The sequence below is a fragment of the Lonchura striata genome, chromosome 14 (assembly GCF_046129695.1).
Source record: "Lonchura striata isolate bLonStr1 chromosome 14, bLonStr1.mat, whole genome shotgun sequence".
Lineage (NCBI taxonomy): Eukaryota > Metazoa > Chordata > Aves > Passeriformes > Estrildidae > Lonchura > Lonchura striata.
Genome location: NC_134616.1, coordinates 19,486,822 through 19,505,910, shown reverse-complemented (window position 1 = coordinate 19,505,910; position 19,089 = coordinate 19,486,822). Strand labels below are relative to the sequence as shown.

Below are 19,089 nucleotides of genomic sequence, written 5' to 3'. Positions count from 1 at the left end.
TGCTAAGATTATTGTTTTTGTAGCTGCACTAATTTTCTCTCAGATTTGCATTCACATTATTTATTATTTGTGGAAGAAAGAAGAATGACATCTTTAAGAAGAGAAAAACAAAACAAATTCCAGGAATTTATTATCATGGTCTATTAACATAGACATATCTCAAGAGCAAAGCAAGAAGAAGGCCTAAGGGAGGCACTTCACCATCTGAATTTTCAGGTTCGGTTTCCATTTGCAGGAGCTTGTTTGGAAAAGCTTTTATGGAAAGTATTAGACAGAGAAAGGACGATTTGCTCATTAGTAATTCCTGCTGAAGCTGCATAAACCATAGATTTATAATGGCAATGTTTTCTGCTTCCACCAATATGACAAATATATAGCTTGTAATTACAAAAATGAGATATAACTAATGACACAGTTGAGTTTTAGATAATGAGATGGTATCTTAGAAAGCATAATTACAGGATCAAGGGTGAATTTGAGGCCATTTCAGTGCCACTGCTTTTTTAATGGCATCATTTTCCCATTCATTGATATAATAAAAAACATTTTAGTTAAGACCTGGTAAAAATTCAAGTTGAGCTTTTTATGAAAAAAATTTCTGAAAATCCTTCTCCATAGTTCTGAACAAGGGTGCAGTGCCAGTAAAAGAAGTGGAATGCAGCAGAAAGTGCAGTGCCTGCCAAGGTGGAGAAATTACATTGCAAATCCAAGGGAAAACAAGGATGAGACCTGCAACAGAGCTACCAAAATCTACCAAATCATTTACCAAAATCATTTTTCAGCTCCACTGAGGTGCACTGGCACAGGAGCCCAAATATTTTCAGCTGAGGTCAGGGCTGAAATCATGCCATATTCAACAGTTAAAATAACCTAAGTGGTGCAAATCCAAAATGCCCCTTAATGAGTTGCTAAAAAAAGGGCAGTGAAGTCCAACCCTTTTTGAAAACTTATGGCAAGTCTGAATGATGACTGCATCGTACAGTAAAGAGAAACAAGTGCAAAACAGAAACTGAGATTACACAGCATCTTCCTGGCTGCCTTTATAAACTCACAACTCTCAATGACGTTTTGGTTTGGGAGAAGTCCATCAGGACCACTTTGTACTCTGCATTGCACCATTACTACAAAGGCAGGTCTACTATTTTTAATAAGTAGAATTTATTTTTCCTCTTGGCTAATGGAATGACTGCATATGGCAATTTATCTTCATCTGTAGAAACACCTCCTGACACTGCTTCATGACATGTCCTTTAAATGATGGTTCTTTCCACTCTTCCATTATCTCTCTCAGTGCACATCAGTGCTGCTCCACAGGGCTCTCACCCTGCCATTCTTACTCAGGCAGGACTCCAGTATGACTCTAGGATTCCCATATGAGCACACTCACTGCACACAGGAGACATTTTATTCCTTTATTATTGAAAAACTAAGAGGGAAACAGTCTTTCCTTTCCCACTTTAGTGTACTGCATTCAAAAGCCACAAATATAATTAAGTGTTGGCTTCAAAGGCCTTCCTCTTAGTTCCACACTCTTTCCCACTGTTCCTCTGGTATGGTGGAGGATTATTTTATTGATTTTGTATATCAGGAATGTTTTTTACTACAAGGAACTGGACTAAATCATTACCTAAGTGAACCAGAGACCCTGCTAAACCTAAACTGTCCAGGGTAAGGGTCCTTTCTCTGTGCCTGATGGCAAAGTACTAAGCAAGGGTGTCCTGTTGGGTGGGAAATGGGTCTGAAAGCAAACCTGGGCTTCAGACAGAAGGAACCATTTTACCACAAGGCAGAACAAGCCAGCACAGCTGTAAAGGGCAGCCAGTGGTTTTCAGGTGTGTGAATACCAGTATATGAAGCTACTCATGATACCAAATTAGCTACTCCCTCTTGGAGCACCCAGGCTGGTTTACTGTCAGTTTATTCCTTTTTGTCATTTTGCATTCTGCTTTCTCTCTCTCCTTCTTACACAGACCCACTTTAACTCATAAGCTGGCTAAACACAAGTAGGACAAGTTTTAGGAACTACAGCTTTAATGCTTGTGCCAAACTCTCCTCCCCAAGTTCCTCTTTATTATTTGCACAAATAGTTTCCAAATAGTCAAACGGTTTTGGTTCTATAAACATTAAATGAAAGTTTAATTAACTGATGAGAAGGAACAGGAGTGGAAGAATTATGAAATGGAAATACTTTCTGTGAAGCACAGCTTCTGTTTGAAGAGTCTTATAAAAATAGTCACTTCCTAGGATCAAGATTTCTGCATAACAGCTCTTTTGTGACCCACTGAGAAAGCACAAAGCTAGAAAATACATTATAGTCATCTTGCATGTGGTTCAATTCCCTGAATTTTCAAGCATAAATGACAACCTCACTAAAAAAAAACTCTATAACTACTTTGGACAGACTATTTTCTATATTACTGGCATTTGCATAAATTTTTGGAAGACCACAGAATGTATGCTGGAGGGAAACACAGGAATAAGCTGTCTGCATTTTCCCTGCAGTTTGTCAGTTTTATCACTTTGACCATACCATATTCTAAGCCAGTATCAGCATCCTCAGCAACTTCTGCAGTACATCTGATTTTTTGCAGGTCTTTTGAACTCATGGAAAAGTATCCACTGGTAACTGTATAGTCCCAACTATCACTCACTACCACTTCTAGAGATGTACTTTTAGACATCAATAACAGTGATGTACCTATTAAATAGATTAATGGCTGGATATGCTGATTAACATCCCAGTCTGAGTCCCTACACAAAAATAAGTAGTCCAGAGGAGCTGGAACATCTACAAAACCAGAGCCAACACTGCTTTCCCTATTCACATTTAACACATTCAACCCATTTTAGGTGTTCTCTTACACCATCTATTCATTTATTAGTCTAACAGTCCATCTTTCACTGCACAATATTTTTGCCCACATTTAGCCAATATAGCTGTTATTATCACTTTGTCTACTTGCCCTCCCTGATGCTGAACATATTCTTTAACTCTTGCTTTCCATTAAATGTTGAGAGAACCCTCTCACAGACCAGAGGCACTTAATTCCAGTGTTCAGGCTTTCCTCTGGCCTCACCATCCACTCAGTTGATGTGCAATTTAATTTCTTGTTTCAGTCTTTATTTCCTAAGAATCTCAAGCACCTTCCAACCAGTTCCCTATTTTATAAAGATTATTATTTTGCCTATTCTAGGAGTAGATCCCATATGGTAATCTTGGGTATTCATGATATACATATGTATATAATAAACATATTTATATATAAAAAAAATATTATATGTACACATTTACTAATATACACATGTAAAACATATGTATATAATTTCAAAAATGTGCCTAGAGTCCTCCAACAATTGTCCCCAGAAATTCTGAAGTACTAACATCAGAACAGGTCTCTGAGATATCAGTCTCAGAAACATGTGACAACACACAACTTGAAGAATCACTCATGGAGAAAATGATTAATTTTGTCTGAAAGTATGGACTTTGCCCCCTTCATCAAGAAAAAAAAAAATATACTGCAAAACAATGAGTACTCACATCAGTCAGGAAAATCAGTTTCCCTACAAAGACCTGCATGTTTAAATAACAGAAACTTTTTAATGTCAGACATGTGCAAACAAGAACTGAAAGAATACTGAAAGCTGCTGAAGAATTCTCCATAGTTGAATGACACCAGCCACAAGTGTTAGAGGAGAAGAGGATGAATAAGAAGGGGCACTTCTGTATTTTAAAGTGAAGTCAGCTGGCACACAGCACATCACAAGATGCGTTTGGAAATCTGAAAGCCCAACCCTGGAAATTGCAAAGAGCACTGCAGAGCAGACATGTTGTGAATCAGGGGAAAGATAAACAGCTGCTTGTGTGCATTTGTGGAACTCCACAGTGAGGGACACCTGTTCTAGGGGGCCCAGAAAGAAGAGATGTCACAGTGTTGCTGTTGAGTAAGAGACAACACAGACTCACCAGAAGGCTGGCTTGCACAGCATCTCTTTTTACTTTGCAAATCTCTCTTTTATACACAGTTCTGATACAGGCAGACCAGATTGGTCAATTAATCAATACATTTCACCCGATTGGCTAATTAACAAAAACACCTTTTTAATAAACAGTTTTTGAGGAAAACAGGAAAACAGAGAGTAGGAAAACACCACCTGCAAGGTTGTTTATAATAACAAGCTATCATTGTTTCTCTGCAACTCCCTAAAGTCTCACAAGTTGATCCTGGGAAAACTTATCTAGTTTTCTCACTCTCTGGCCAGCCTGCCACATCCATATCACAGCACAGTCAGAGCACAAGGGAAAGTCAGATACCATAGCACAAGAAGTCCTCTGAGACTTGCAACCTACAGCAGCTGAGCTCACAAGGTCCATTTCTGAAGGGGTTACCAAAGGTCTTCATCAAGTCTCACCTTTGATTGGATTTGAGGAAAAACAGTTCCCAAGTTTGGGAAGTAGACAGGATGGGAGCACAGATCCAGACATAGCTGTTTGATGTAGCCACACAGGGAAGGGGCACAACTGGGCTTCTTTCATGAGTAATCTCCCAGTCCTGCCACAAAGGAATAGGACAATGGAGATTCTTAAGATATTTTGCCAGCTGGAGATGGCGAGCACATCACACAACCTGGTGGCAGCTGTGTTCCACAACCTGATAACCAGCTCTTGCTCTGACTTCTAAGGATGAAGCCCACAGTAACAAGGAAGATCATCTTTAAAAATAGGAGTGGAAGCCTCCAGCACAACTAACATGGGATCATTTCTTTAAATGTATTGCATTTCTTACAGTGTAAACATGCCAGAGGCATAACAAACTTCTCCCCAGCTGGAGTCAGATGAGCCCCAGGGATGTCTCTGCCAGGAACAGAAATCCAGCAGTGTAGAGGTGCTGGGCAAATTCCAGTAGTGTGCAAGTACCAGAGTGGCAGAGGATAGTGAAAAAGCAAGAGCATATAAATAAGGTAGATAAGTTAATCAAGTGCTTAGATCCAAGAATCAAGCCCAAATTTCCTCCAGTTTGATGAAAGATTATTATAAAAGGACTCCCTTCCCAATTTCCAGTAAATACACTTTATTAATAACAGTATTCTGAGAGCCACCCACAACACAGAGAGCTGAGCTGTGGGGAATGGAGACCTGGAGGAGGCTTCATTGCTTGTAATACCCTGCTCCCAGGCCTTGGTTTTCTCCTCATTAAACCCAGCTAGGGCAAAACTCAGTTCTGTTACTGTCAAGAGGAATTAAGGGCAACTGAAAAACATAAAGGATTAGGGATGGGGGGGGGGGGGGGTGGGTGTGGAAATGCATTTGCAAGAAAAATATAGTCCTGGTGTCTACTATAATAAACTGAGTAAAAATACATGGATCATCAGCATATGCTGCTCTCTATCTCTGTATCTTTCTTCACACACTCACATTGTAAATTTTTCTTTCCAGGCAGGTATGTGACAATTCGGAAGAGAGCTCAGCCCAAAAGAGGACCCAGCCCATTCATAAACACTCAGAACAACAGCTGGGGCCCTAGTGCATGCTTATCTGGAAGGGTGAGAACCATTAATGGGAGCAAAAGCACAGGCAAAACCAACCTTTCCAGTGTCATTATCAGCCACTAAACTGCTGCCCCAGCACAGGCACCAGCTGCAGCAGGTGGTTGCCATCACTTGGGTTTGATTTGAAAACTCACACCCTGTCAGAAATTCTCCAGAGAGCTGACTTCAATGGCTGGAATTAAAGCAACAAAACAGCCCAACCACCTACGAAACCCAAACACTGACACCAATCCTACTGGCCCCAGAGGACTCCTCACCCATTTCTCTCATCTTAGCACAGTTTATCCCTGACCAGAAAACTGGGAATAAACATACCCGCACACCATTATGCAGGAAAGAGAGGAGTTGAGGAAAATTCAGTGTGCTCCAATGCATTCCAAACTGCAGGCACTGCAGATGGCTGCCATACAAAGAAGAGATGAAACTCTTCCCCCTCTTCCTCCCATTCACTGACTCCTGTTCCAGCCCTTGGCTCAACCCAGCTTTGCCAACATTGCTCTCACCGGAGCCACACTGCAAATCAGGTATGGTCCACCCTGGAAATAACTTATATTTCCTAACCCCAGCTAAACTTTAACCCCTCAGCAGCACTAACAGGATAAACACATCCCTCATTTGAGGAATCAACACACTATGGCTCTTGGGGGGAGCTTATCCAAGGATTTATGTGAGGAAGATCATTGGTTATTTTTATTCAAATACTTCCTTTTCTTTTTCCCCAATATTAATACAGTTATTATTTTATTTGTTTTTCATGTTAGACTTAAAACAAAATACAGGTTTGGAAACCCAATGAGACCATGCTGAAGAATCCATTTTCAGCTGTGCTGCACTGCTAGAATTGCCGAGGTCCCTTCTTCTGTCACATACTGAGACTATTAATTCTCCACTCAATCATTCAATTTCCACTTTGATTTTATTATACTCAGATATGATGCAACTGGTATTTAACAATGCATTACCATTTCCAAGGGCAAATATTTTTCTGTAATCCCAGCTATGTCATTATTCTCTTTCTATTACACATATTTTAAATGTCAAAATCCATCTCCGAGAACTAATCAAATATAAAACAAACCTAGCAGGAAAAAGTGAGATTGAAACGGGTATTCCAGATGAATTAAAACCTAACCTTATTTAAAAAGAGACCTTTCCTATTATTTAATTCATTTTTTCAGGTTTTGAAAAGATGTTCCACAGACAACATTTGGAAGACCAGGTTTATGACTGTCAGAGCTCTGTTGGAATTACCCACAATTTGGGGCAGTACATGCCACCTCAACAGTGAAGAAAAATTAACCTGTGTGTTATAAAAGAGAAACACACTGTCACCATCTCTGATATTAGCTTTTCACTCCAAACAGGCACCAGGAAAAGTAAAAGTACAAAGGAAATGTTAATGCAATGAATAACTATTTTATGCAAATGGAAGTGTCAATATCAGATCTTTAAGCAGGAGAGTTACATTTCCATAAATTCCTATCCCTATGCAGTTTGCAAGAAGTACTTCTCTCTCATCAGTGTTTTACCACTGGGATAGTTGTAGTCTGTAACTAGGGTTGTATTAATCTTGCATAAGGCACAAATAACTGAGTATCTTTAAATGCAGCTGTTGAATTTTATTTGGTGCTGCAATAAACAATTAATTTTACATCTGTAGAACAAAAATGTTTTTGGGGTTTGGTTTTGGTTTGATTTCCTAACAAGAAGTCCTAAAGTAAAGCTTCTCTTCATGCTGATATCATTACCTTTCAAGCAGTGATTTTGCTTTATCAGTTTGGAAGTTTTAAAACTGTAAACAAGTTAAGTACATAACTTATTTTTCAGGACTTTCAATCATTTCAGAAAACATTTCCCGCTGGGGCACAGCTCAGTTTCTGAAAAGGTGGAGCAATACCATGGTTCCTTTCCTGGCTTGGCACAGACTGGATTGGATTTTCTGGATTTTCTGGACTGGATAAAATGAGCAAATTCCTCTGGGATTCCAAAGTTTCCATGCAATTCAGCACAGTGAAGTGTTCATCTCTTTTTAGGATCTAGCTCCTTCAGTAAGTGGAAACACATCAAGTCTTAAGATGTCTGGAGTCTACTTCTAGGCTACAGCTGCAATCTTCCACTCGTAACTTGATCTGGTCATTTACATTTCCAGTGAGACCCTGTGCATTGGTCTCCAAATGCTGAATAACAGCAGAGAGTGTTTCTGCCCAATTTACCTCTTCCTTGATCCAGATAATAAATTTGCTATGTACTTGTCAGGTTCTTCATACTTGAAATCCATTTTGAACATTCATTGACAAAAAAAGTAGATTAATTTTTGTAGGACATCACTGATAAGACTACAGCTGTCTTGTTGGCAGAATAGCATTTAGTTCTGTATTCACTACCAAGTTTAATACTGACTTGCTTTTCTAGAGCAGCAGTGGTGTCATATTTGGGTGCTCTCAGAAGGGCAAGAAAATGATACCCTCTGTAGTGTTAATTAAACTTACATCAGCTCTGTAAATATCTGTTCCTCATCTTAACATGCAGACGGATATGAGTTAAAAGAGCTGACAGTGACTTCAAGCGGCTGTTTCCCTTTCCCCTGTTCTGAGGCAGGATATAAAGCATATATCATCTGCCTTTACTATAAATCATCCAACTAGGCTTTAACCTACATTGAATTAATCAGTGAAGTACATTTCATGACTTCCACAAGCAACCAGATCAAATGTTTCACAGTCTTTGTAGTTTGAGAATATTTCCTAAGTCAAAATTCATTATTTACTTCTCTTATTTTCTGCAACAGCCAGATAGTAATTCATCAAAATTTTCTTCACAACAAACGTTTATATAGTGCAAAGTCACAGGAGCTCTTTTTAGTCTAAAAAACCCACAGTTCAGTCAGCCTGTTCTCAGCAGTTACATATTCTCTCTCTTTCCTTCCACCCTTTGAACATTTCCATTTGTCTGCAGATTCCCAAAAGATGAAACATGTAATGTCCCTCTTCAGGATAACACCCAAACCTTTGCCATCACCACTCCAAGCTTTTTAGCATCAACATGAGGTAGTTTATATATATATATATATCTGCATATCAGTTACAATGTCAATGGACCTAAAAACAAAGGAATTTTCAGTCTAATCAGTAAAGTCTCTGCTTAGGAGGCCCCATGCTGGGCAGTCGATACTTTTGGCATTGGCAGGTTCCCCACTGTGAGTTCCTCCTGCATTTACAGCTCCTTTTAATGCACACAAATTTTTCACAGCACTCCAAGCCCCACGAGCTACAATAGAGATCTTTATAGATATTCCCCTAGGGTGAAGTGAATCCAATTACATCACTGCACCTTCTTCCTCAATAAATTTTAAGATACAGACTTGTAAGACCATCTACAGTACCACAAAAGACATTTATACTTTTATATATACATATTCCAGAGCTCTGTTAAAAGTAGTCTTCCTCTTCAACCTGCACACACTAGCCCCAAGTGCCCATTTGCCACAGCTGTTTCCAAAGACAGACACACATTCCTCAACTGCACAAAGTCAAGGAATTTTAGGTGAAAATAAAAAGGTGTTCCAAATTTTACATTTCTTAAATACAACTTCAGTAGATGAGGAAGACAAACAGCTTTATTTGCTGCTTCCCAGGAAAAGATGTCTTCATGGTATGAAATCCTATCACCAAATACACAGAGATCCAGGTGAAAAAACTGTTCCCTTTTCACATAATATAAAGCTTCATAATATTTCACATCGTATTAAGCTTCATTTGCTGGTTTACACACAAAATTTACACATACAGTTGCCATAATATCCAAAGGAATGGGAAGCACTGGTAAAAAGCAGACATTCCTAGGATGGAGAAAGATGATCCTGTGTCACTTTAAAACCAGTTGGAGTTATTATTCAGCTATAAAACCAGGCAAATTCAGGGAAAAAACCCTGACACACTAAACAAATTAATGGCAGCAGTTTGCACACTTGGGAAGATCTCTTTTTAGCTGAGGTTTCAACAAGTGAGTTTTGTGAAGCTCTTATTTACAGAAAGATAATATTTTTTAAACAAGAAAATTAGGCAGAGTCACCTGGCTTTCACACCAGGAATCCCACCATCTGGAATTGAACAACACACTTGAGCACTTCTCAGATTATATTTGGCAGTTAAAAAAATATACACAGATAACACCACCCATACATGTACAGCAAAATCACACCTGAAAACATGCCAGGGACAAAGCAGGAGCAGGATAAGGCAAAAGAAGAAGGCAGCCAACAAGGACTAGAAAAATAAGCAAGCTGAACATACTGGCGTTCAGGGCTACCTGTCCTTAGTTGACACTAAGGTAATTTCTATTTCTAATCATCTTCTCCCTCCTAAACCTAAACTTAAAACGTGGTACATGTTTTGACAACTTCAGAAAAAACACTGACATTTCAGTGGAATTTGGACTGTTCTCCAAGTCAGCTCAGATTTCACCCAGCTCTCCTCCAAGCATACCTCCTAGTTTGAGAAAGGCCAAATTTCTGCAGAGAAGTTTTAGAGCTTCTAAAGGACTCAGCGCTGCTCATGCTGCAGAGATTTAGGTCCCCTCATTGATCACCAAGGGCGCAGTGCATGCTCAGGATTATCAGTGCAAGAGAGAAAATTATAGAGAAACTGATGAGAGACTTGTTGATGAACATAAATTAAAGAAAAGGCCCTTAATCTGCCAACTCTGTCTCTTAGAACAAGGCGAAGTAAAAGGTGGCAGATCGAAAAATATAATTACTTACCTTCAAGCTGAAATAAATTATAAACTCTTAAGTTTAGCTGACAGTTCTGAGGCCTGTGGAGTAGGAAGTAAATGAAAGGTAGCTGCTCTTCTAGCTAAATAGTTCTTAAATCTCATCTCATTCTTCTCTACCCTTCTTAAAGTTCCAAAAAGGACTAGAGGGTCTTCTTGAAAATCATAATATAAAGTACAGGGAGCCCAGCAAGAAGAGTGTTCTGACACAAGTTCTGCATCTCTTTTGGACCTATTTTTCTTCAACTGAAGCATGTGATTAATAATTTTGGGAGATGACTGGATGGAAATGCTCTTCCTTCACTGCAGCACTGAGTCAGCAGCCAAACATGACAGTAAACTCAGTTACACACTGACCAAGGGCAGCTCATCACCCTCAGCCTCATCCAGGGGTTCTGGGCAGGAATAAGCCACCTTCCATCTAGAGCTGTAAAGAAAACTGTCTCAGGGAGCATAAAAGAAGCTTTACCTTCCAAATTGAGCAAATAAGCAGAGGATAAGTATTGTGTCTGGGCCTCAGCAGCATGCAAAAAAAAACAGTCCAGTGGGGCCCATGGATTTATGGTGGCTGAGGAACCATGGTCATCATGTATTTCCTGGCAATGAAAATATCAATTGCTTGCTTCACTGTTTTGCTTTGAATTACCATTTGCACTTTAATTTGCAGAAATTATGTGTCAGCTTGATGTGTCAGCTATTTTCCAATGGGACTGAGAAGCAGAAAAGAGGAAACAAAATGGTGTTGAGATGCAAAAATGAAATGGTTGAAGAACATAAACCTGGGGAAATTATTACAAAAGTGTCATCAAAAATGTCATGGAGAATAGAGTCACACATTCTTTTGCTAAAGAAGGGCTAATACTGAATCAAGAGGAGAAAAACTTTCAATATTTCACATGAGGTGGGAGCTAATCAAAATGCAGCCATGAAATGGCATTTCTTTCAAATGAGTTTCCCTTCAGCTTGTCAAAATGGTGATAATTTTATGCAGATTGTACTTTGCAGTTTGTGTACTATTGGATTTTGTTTTGTTCTTTGGTGCTCTTTAGAGTAGGTATTAGATTAGGCATCACAACCATCCTTCTCCTCTTAAGACTTATTTTTACAAGACATTAGAAATATTAACAAAAACTTTTGAAATGCCTAAACTTAGTGCACATAGCAAAACTTCTAGATAGAGTATGAGTGAATATTTCAACATTTATTACATACAAACATAAATTAGATTCATCATTCCAATAGCTGCTTGGGCTTGAAACCACAAGGTCACAGACCTCTTTCTCTTCCACGTGCTCTGAGTTAAAGGCATCAGTGTTCATTAACTACTGAGTAAAATTTCAAGGAGCTGTTTAGAAAAAAGTAAACCAGGTTTGCTTTTCCAAAGGAAAAACTGGGGACCTGAGCTCCATTTCACACCAGACCACCACAGACAGAAGCCCAGCACATCTGAACTCCTGAAGGAGAGCCCCAGGAGACTGAGAAGAAAATAGAAAATAATGAAAAAGTCAGGTATACGCAGTGTTTGTGTAACCTGTGAAGAGTAGGAGTATAAAAGTCATGTTCTGAGAAATAAAGCCTTGTATTATAGTAAATTTTTTTTTTTTTTTAAATTTTCTTCATTGGAACAGAGTTAGTGTACTAGATCAGATTATAACTTCTCCAGGAACCAGGTAAGTGAAATAAAGGACAGGTGAAGTTTTGTACCTTCCCTGTGCTCAGCCAGCTCAGACTGAAGCTCCAGGTTATGCTCATAAGCACCCACATCCTGCTGCTGAAAGAGGACCCGAGGGAAGGCTGCAGTTGTGTCAGGGGAGGTTTAGTTGCAGATTCGGGTCAGGCTCTTCCCCCAGAGGGTGGCCGGGCACTGAACAGCTCCCCGGGGCAGTGGTCACAGCAGCAGCCTGCCGGAGCTGAAGAATTTGGACAATTCTCTGGGGCACATGGCGGCATTCCTGGGGCTGTCCCGTGCAGGGCCAGCAGTTGGACTTTGATGATCCCTATGGATTCCATCTGACTCAGGATATGTTACGGTATTCTATTCTACTGTATTCTCTTCTAACAGCAGAGTTTTCAAAACGGAGGATAATAATACAAGATACCATTCATTAGCAGCTGTCTCTGAGGACGTAAAAGGGATAAAAAGCAATGACCTATGGAGAGGAGAGAGAGATATTGTCAGAGGTGCCACCAAATGGTCTGACTGACAGGAAGGTGACTTCCAGTGCAAGTTCAGGTCCATCTTTAGGACCAAAAGAGATTACAGTCTCTTGAGTCTGAACACCCATAACAACGTCTTGTTGCTATGGCTATGAAAAGGAAAGAGCTCGCTTTATTCAAAAGCATACTTGAACAAGGGACAAGCTACCATGATTACAAGCAATACAGAAGTACAAAGGTTTAGATTTAAAAATGGTTTTCAATGTCTAAATCAGACACCTTTCTCCATCTTACCCTGCTCCAGGAAAATCAGCAATTTTGGGCTCCTCTGAAGAGGAATAACAGGAGAACTACAACATGCATTTTTTGACAGAACTCATCATCTCTTGTCTACTAATCTTCATTAGCAAATTTCAAAGCGATTTATATAAAAAAGGTTCACTTCAACAACATACTGATGGCTTAGGGAAAGAAGGGACTTGTCTGTCATGAGAATGTGAAACATGGGGAATTTCAAGAAAACAGGGCTGCCTGCTTTAGGAATTTTTTACTTGCGTGTGCCTGTCAAATCTGACTTTTAGTTTTAGTGCACAAATGCCCCCTGTCCCTTCTGGGATTTTTCTCTCAGCTGCAATCCTTAATTTCATTAGATGATTGTAGAGGTATACATGGATAAGAAGTTATATAGTAATTTCCAAATATTCCAAGCTGTTTGCACGAGGAGAAAATCAAGCCCCAGCAGCTTTTCACACAGAGCAAAGCCACAGCATTTTAGTGCTTATGTACAGTCACAGGTATCTATGGTAACAGCAAATTCTATCACATTGCCACAGTACTCATCACACTTGTTCCTTCCTTGCCTTTTATGTGATACACTGGCTGGAACTAAAGAGTCTCACAAGAGCATCCAGTCAATACCTCTCCCAAATGACAATCAAAATGGAGTATCCTATTCTGCAGCATATTTTCCAGAGCTCAGTACTGAGGCAGGGAACACCTGCCCTTACACCTCCTGAAAGGATTTCCAAATGTTAGAATGCTTTCTGCTAAGTAACTAATTTTTTTTACTTTTTTTAAAGACATACAGATTTTACCTCCTCTAACCTGACTTTTCCTCTCTCTTGAAAGTATTTCCCTTGGCTCTGCCTTTATTTGTGCATACACCCACACCTACCAACACCAGAAATGCCTCTGTCCCAAAGTAATCACAGCTGCTCTTAACTCCTGTATCTCCCCTCGTGCTTTCCTAATATTGAATGGAATTGCTATTCCAGATCCTTGCTATCACAGACAGCAGTGGTTTCTGCTTCTTTCTTCCAGGACTCAGCACTGACACATTATTATAGTTGTCATTTCTGCTGCTTCATTATGTCACACAGTCAGTCCTTTATTGTCCTATTCGTCAGTCCTTTATTACCCTTACATCTCCCAGAGCTTTACTAGCCTTCCTCCTCTCAGCTCTGATTTATTTATCTTGGATTACAAGCCCTAAATTCATTAGCTTGTCCTTTCATGGATTGAATCTCAAAGGAGTTTTTTTGGCTGCACTTGGAAGGTCTCTAGATACCTTTGATTTTTTTTTTTTCCTTGGCATTTAAGGAGTCATCTAATTTACTATAATCTGTCACTTCTGGTACAACACTGTTTCTTCCCTCTTTTAGATCAAGGGATATATCAGCATCAGGGAAAAAAAAAATATTATGTTATTGGAACTCCCTTCAAATCACCTTACAAGTGAACAGAACATCCTCTTTTCCACAAAGCTCAAGTTGCTGAAGCATTTTATGGATATTAATCCGGAGGAGGTCACAGGCAGTGCTAGCTACAGGTATGCTCACAGACTCCACAGCAGTTGTCCAGAAATCCTCCCAGAGAATTCAGACATATGACTTTGCATTTAATTGCCCTGATCCAGAAGATGAGTAACAGAAAAACAGATTTTAAAAAGTGTAAGTTTAGGATTGAAAATAAGAACTCTGTTCTGAATACATTCCAATTTCAGTTGTCAAAGCAAGGTCATGTAAGTTACAAGACGGTATTTTCTTAAATATTCAGAAGCAGAAATAAGTCATTAACTCTGTACATATCAATGATGTTTAGAACTCCTTAGGGATAATTGAGGAATTCTCCAGGGCTTGCCACTTAACCAGTTATGAGTGACTGCAGTGGGAAATGCATCCTACAAGATGATGTTCAAGGTGAAGTAGTTCTTATGTGCTGTACATTTTGAAATTACAGTCCAAGAGGTGGGAAAAACCACGTTTTCAGAGATAACCGGAAAAATCCAAGATGAAAATATCTTGTAACTCTAAACAATATATAAATTAAAACCAGAGCCAAGAAACTGACGTTCCCTCCCTCACACAGCCCCCTGAATATCAGGCTAGCCCAGAGGTCTGAGGCTGTGAGGGGAGGAATATCAGGAGATGCAAAGATTTCCAAAAGAGGTTCTTACCCCAGATATGTTGGTTCAGCTCTCTTTATTCTGTGGTGTCCAAGGGGAGAGGAGGGCAAAAGAGAACGAACAGGAAATGTCAGGGGTCTGTACAGACTTTGGGCAGGGTGGGCTTCCCTGGCTCTCCGCCAACCCCATTGGGACAGGAAGGAGGGTCCAGGGTTATCTGATCAGAGTCACCGGGTCCTGGGGAAGGGGAAATAGAGTGCCCATGAACTCGCTGTAACAAGAAACCATCCAAGATAACTGACAGAACAGAACATTTCTCTCTGAATATTAGAATGACAAGATAATAAATTATTTTTAGTGATAGACTGAGACAGGAGCAAACACACACAAAAATCTTAAAATAATCTAGGATAATTGAAGTGACTCAAAAATACTTTTAAAATGTTCATTGTTCACCTGGTCAGAATGGTCATTAACAGATTGTGAAACTGCATTCAAATGTTGCCAAGCTGCAAGTTCAGATCACCCAAACTTCTCCAGGAACCACCAAATTTGTGCAAACTAAATGTGAAAGAATTTTTATGTTCTCTCCTCAAAACTGGAGAAGACACTAAAAACAAAATCTCACAACTGGTGAGAAGCCAGGTAAGAGCTAAACACCTCTGTCAGCAGACAAAGTATCAGGAATAGCAGAGTGCATGGTTCACCTTCTATCTTTTACAAGAACAACTGTCAAAAAAGCCATTTTCCCCAGATTTTCTACAAAATATTTTGGATTTCAGTTCTATTGAATAGTAAGCCATTCTTTTAATCATAATCCCAAATGACAGGCACTACATAGTGCTGATGTTTACTTCATTTCTCCTCATTACTGGCCATCTTAAAATCATAACCCTTGCCTCAGTATTATATACACAGCCCATTATTTTCCCACTGATCAGAGCAGAATCACAATTCTTTAAAATCTTGTTTAACTAATAGGTAAGAATCTTATTTACTGACTCCTTGTACCAAGTTAAGCAGTCTGTAAACCAGGGCAGACACAGTTCTCAGCCCACTTTGCCTAAGCATGCTTGACACTGACAATAAGGACCAAAATAGCATTTCAGTAAAAATAGATATGAAAATGCAACTGCCATGGCTTTCATGAGTTTGGAGAGTCCAACCTGTCAAGTGCCAGTAGGGTGTAAGACAATAATCATCTAGAAAAATCAAGCTTCTGCCTACCCAGTTCATTTGTTGTTCAAGTACTTCCCCTGCAGCACACTGTGTAAGTGGGACATTAAGTCACAGGAAGAAAAGACGCAACATGACAAAGAGCAGGCAGAAGAACAGCAAAGAGAACAAGTTGTTATTGCACTACAGATTTTTGTATTCAGCTTTTCTTCCAAGGAAGTCTAAAAGTAACATTTATCTCTGTATAGTCACACTGCTGTTCTGTGAAAATATTCCTAAAACCCATCAGTGTCACAGAATTTGGCAAAAACAACAAAAAAGAAACCATCCTCACCAACAGTTTGGAAATATATCCTTGCTCTCATTGTGTGTTCAACAATGTTCTCTTACCCACACTTTCAACCTAACCCTTACAATCTATGTCTTTAAAAATTTCATAAAATTCAGAATTAGATGCTTCTATCATAAATTGTGGGTACCAGCCATTGCCAGAGATCACAGCCTGATCTATTTTTTCTGGAATGGCATATACCACCTCCATGAACGGCTATATATCACCTAGAATAAGACTTTCTTACATCCTGAAGGAAAAACAATGACAGTGTTTCTTCATTCAGTTTTAGACTAGAGTTTGAAACCCTTGGCTGGGACTTTAATTAAATGTACCCTTTCTGAAGTGGAGTGCAAAGAGGCGGGGTTAAATCTGCACAGGTACACTCAGGCACAGCCTTTGCCTGAGAAGGTATCAAGCACCTGCCCAATGCTGGCAAATTGGTGGAAGCAGCTTGGAGAGCTGCAAGAGTTTCAGTCCTGGAGTTGAAAATCAGAAAATGTGTATGTAAAGCCTCAAGATTGCACATTCTGTATTTCAGATCAGCCAAAAAATCAAATAGAAGCTTCTTCTGAGTTATCAACACCTTATTTACTCAACAACATGAACTCTGCACTCAACCCTAAACATTACATACAGTGCACAGGCATTAAACACTAAAGGGAACACATAGCATACTCTGTAAAATCTGTTGTCTTCTAAATTAACATATGCCATGGAAAGCCCTTTATTGAACCTTTTGAAAACTTGGTTCTATGCATACAGACATGGTGGAAAATTCCTACACAGTTTACCATCCAAAAGCATGCTCCCTTCTCTCATTTCTGATAACCTAATGTGCCTGGCAACAGATCATTCCAAGGCAGAACACTCACAGACCATATTTATTGTACCCAGAAACACAAGAAGTCATTCTCAGTCATCCTCAGGGGAGCATTTAATTTCAGGGTCATTCCAGGTCAAGAAGGAATGACCAATCTGGATAAGGAGATGGGATTGAAAAATAACATTTTCTCTCTAAGGAAGACACAAATGAGAACAGAAATTTTCCAATGTTGCAAGATGATCTAGTACTTAGATGTCAAAATTAAGTAGTCAAATTAAAAGTCTTTTAGTCCTGCTAAGGGCTAACCTGCAAATGGAGGCATTTGGCTGAAGGTAAGAATACCCCTAATAAAGTGAGTTGAGTACTGAATAGCTAGGAGATCAGGTATGTTTTTGAGGAATTTGCCAGGGATAGATATGAAGGGAACACTGGTTTTATAATGGCATAATACATACATACTTATATATGGGTGATAAAATATATCTCACATATTTAAATAAAAATTTGATAGATGGATGTATATTTTAAAATCCACAAAAGTTTTTCCTTGGATATTTTAGTTCAATATAAATTTCAATATCATGCTTTACCTATAGTGGAACCAAACACAAAATATTTAAACCAAGTGGTGTTCAACTATTCAGCTCTTATATTCCCCCAGTGACAGCAGTATATAACAGATTTTTGCGATTACAGACTTAATGAATCATATGTCATATAAGTGCTACATGGCAAACCCTCATTGGATTTATTGATTTGTTCTTTTTTCCTTGGGTCAAGTTAAAACTTTCTTGTGCAGATAAATATAGATTCAGAGCTAAAAAACTACCTGAAGCACATTCAATTTGAGGTTTCTTTCTCCATACTGTGTTGTAGGTTATGCTACCTCATGGCTAAAAGTGAGAAGCCAAATTCCATCTTCAGAGATAATTAAAAAAAATCAACTGTGAAATGAAACTATCAGCATGCCACCTTTTAACTAATAAGATTAGAGCTACAAAAGCTGTGAGCTTATACAGGGCTCACCAGTGTAAGTCCCTGTGGAACTGAAAGCTTTATAAAGGATTTCAATACAAGCCCACAACATTTGAACATGCCTGAAATACGCAAAGCAAGTTACTTCATTTTATTGAGGCATCACAGCAGGAGACACCACCAGATGATCCATCATGAGGAAAAACAAAGACTTGTGGGAACAAGGAATTTAAAGGTTGTCATTTAATCTGCAGCACACTTTCTGTAACCTCATTTTATTTACACTTGCTTGCCCTTACTCTTGCTCTTAATGGGTTTAGTGATATAGTGAAATTAATTGCACAAAACAGGGTTTTTCCATACCCTACTTGGGCCAAAGAGAACATGCTCAGCTCTTGTACACAAAAAGAATTATGGAAATAAATGCTAAAGCAATGCCGCATCACTTTACCAATTACCACTGCTGCCCTAGCCAGGCTTCTCATCTTGCTCAGGAGAACCAAACACTTTACTTCTGCACAAGGGCTCACTGCATCCATCTCAAAATTCTGAAAATTAAATTTTAATCTTTGATTTAAAAAATTAAAATCTCATCTTTCAACCCTGTGGATACGTTATAAGGAAGATATCTATTTCTAAAAATATTTAGCTTGCAAAGCACCTTTTTAATGATGCAGATTCTGGAGCTCCTGAAGACTATGAATTAAATAGTGAAGTGTGCTATTCTGAGTGTAACAAGAGGCTGTGGGCCCTTGGTTTGCTTGGTCCAGAAGGAAGAATGAATTCTGATGGTATATGAACTTACTGCACTTGCAACACTGCCAGCTAGAGGGGATCCACTGCCAAAAAGTTGTGATTTGGGCATAGTTCAACACATGCAGCCCTCAGCACCCATTCCTG

The 19,089-nt window shown here is 39.2% G+C and overlaps 1 protein-coding gene across 5 annotated transcripts in view; it reads right to left on the bottom strand.

Moving 5' to 3' along the window:
* The window catches only part of HTR2C (5-hydroxytryptamine receptor 2C), a 240,410-nt gene that overhangs the window by 130,473 nt on the left and 90,848 nt on the right, over positions 1 to 19,089 (bottom strand). The window lies entirely within an intron of this gene.